The sequence below is a fragment of the Salvelinus alpinus genome, chromosome 26, assembly GCF_045679555.1.
Source record: "Salvelinus alpinus chromosome 26, SLU_Salpinus.1, whole genome shotgun sequence".
NCBI lineage: Eukaryota > Metazoa > Chordata > Actinopteri > Salmoniformes > Salmonidae > Salvelinus > Salvelinus alpinus.
In genome coordinates this window covers 9,119,170-9,121,583 of record NC_092111.1, presented here as the reverse complement: position 1 = coordinate 9,121,583, position 2,414 = coordinate 9,119,170, and the positions used below count along the sequence as shown (strand labels likewise).

The window sequence follows — 2,414 nt, the reverse complement described above, 5'->3', positions numbered from 1 at the left end:
CCCACAAACAAACAGTGAGAACAGCCTACCTTAAATATGGTTCTCAATCAGAGGAAACGTCAAACACCTGCCTCTAATTGAGAACCATATCAGGCAACACATTAAACCCAACATAGAAACACAACACATAGAATGCCCACCCCAACTCACGCCCTGACCAACTAAACACATACAAAAACAAGAGAAAACAGGTCAGGAACGTGACAATTACATTTTTCAATGAGAACTATCTTCTGTTACCAGTCTTAGCTCTTTTGTGAATGTCAGCAATTCTTTTATTCTCTTGTACCTTTTTAGGATACCGACCTATCCTGTCTTGTGGATTGATTTAATGGGACTGTCCAACACTAAACCACCAAAGTCAACATGACCAAATATCATCATAACATTAAATATTTATTAGTCATTTTTACAGAAACATCAAAATGCTTGACAGAGACATTAGGGTGTGCATAAGGGAAGTTGGGGGAATGGGCGCGAGATCAGTGGAAGAGGTCATGCAATGTGTCCATTTAGATTTTTCCGGGGAAACTTCCAACCTCAATCTGATCGTCCCATTTTGCCTAATGGAGAGAGAGAAACTCAGTAAATGTCCCGTGGTAGACAACACAATGACAGATAAAATATGACAATTGAGAAGGGAAGAGGGGTAGTTCATCTTGAAATTTGTGACCAGCCACATCACCTTTAACCTTGCATTAACAAGCAAGTTTTTTTTATAACTGATGACTGGCACCACTGATTTGAATAGAAGTCTCTTCAGCGGGTACATGATTGAAAGCGAATATACACTAGAGTGTTCAAAGCTAACTGTAAGGCAGTATGGTGCAGAGAGAACGAGTGAACGAGGGACACGGACCCAGCTCAACGGGCACAGGCTCGTGTAGACTCTCTGGTACCACTCACAGGGTGCAACATCCTGGCCTTTGTCTGACAGAGCCTTGTTAGATCTGTGGAAGTCTGGACGGAGGAAGGGACATAGTGCTGACTAACAAAATGCATATGAACGGACGAAGAGGATATTTTCATTAATTTAGCCTTTACAGTGCCAGTATTTTGCAGTTAATACGCAAGGATACTTCAAGTATTCAAGTTAGTAGGGGAACAACAGTAGTCAATAGCATTTTGAGTAGATGAGTGCTCATTATGGTCAGTGACAGTTGAAAATGTCTGTTGACAATTAAATGTCAGTTGACAATTAAGGTGTTCACATTGTACTAGGCTACATAATACAGAGGGAAGGTGAGGCCTCATACCGTGCACACTGAAAATGATGTTGTGTATTAATAATGGCCCAAATAAATCCAAAATGCGAATCACAAAGGATTAAAAAAATACTCAAAAGCAGGAGCCCACTAAGCATTTGGGTTAGGCCTAGAGTTAGGCTAATCCTAACAAAGCATTCCCACAGTTACCCGTATCAACGCAGCAAAACCATAGGAGCAAGTGAAACAACCGAAACAACTGAGCTGTCACCTATTGACATGAACCTACCTCTAGCTTTACCTGCTTTGGTTAAAGCTCAAGTTGAATTCAGCAAGTGCCATGGCAACCACCCAGAGTGGGCCTGGCACAAGAAAACATGGAGACTATTATCATTGTAACTATTGACTGGATTTAATGATAGCTATGTCATGTTGTTTTGATGATTATCGACGCTACAGACTTTCCTCGCAGCGCGTCCATGATGATTGGAAATCTAGGCTAGTGGGACGGGAAGGGGGAGTGTCTATAGAAGTCTACTGTGCTGAACTTTCCTCACGTTCAACCTAACAGATAATAAACAAATCGACCAACCCTAGCCGAAGTTGATTCATTCTTCAAAAACCCTTATTTAAGCATACATTGGTTTAGCAAAGAAAATAACTTTGCCTGTGAACGTATGATATGCCCGTGAGATGTATAAAAGTCTTTGAATATCCAGTTTGAATAAGGTCTATCGTTTGAAAGGAAAACAGCACCGGAGCCATAGAGGCCTAGCCTAAATAACTTTGTGTACGGCGCTGAATGGCAAACAAAGGTAGAAAGTGTTGTGGTTATTACCCAGGTGATTCTGGAAGCAGTTTTGGGTCTGGTTAGTGTTGGGGAATAGGGCATCAAAAGGAGCCGTTCTGTAGTTTTTGATTTACTTTTCAATTACGTCAGACATTTTGACTGATTTCAATCTGCAAAACATTCATACTAATCAAAACAATGATTTACACAAATCCCAACGAATTTTCATAATCACTCTATCGTATCAACCCTTACCCTAACCTTAAACCTTTAAGCTAACCCTAACCTTAACCCTTTTAGCTAACCCTTCCCCTAACCCTAACCTTTTAACCTAACTCCTAAACACAACCCTAACTCTAACCCCTAGCCTAGATAACCTTATCCACTAGCTAGAATTCGTAACATATTGTACGTTTTGC

At 40.7% G+C, this 2,414-nt stretch overlaps 1 pseudogene; it reads right to left on the bottom strand.

Moving 5' to 3' along the window:
- Positions 1-512: 512 nt before the first annotated feature.
- On the bottom strand, positions 513-2,149 carry LOC139554295 (cytochrome c oxidase subunit 6B1-like; annotated as a pseudogene).
- Positions 2,150-2,414: the final 265 nt, after the last annotated feature.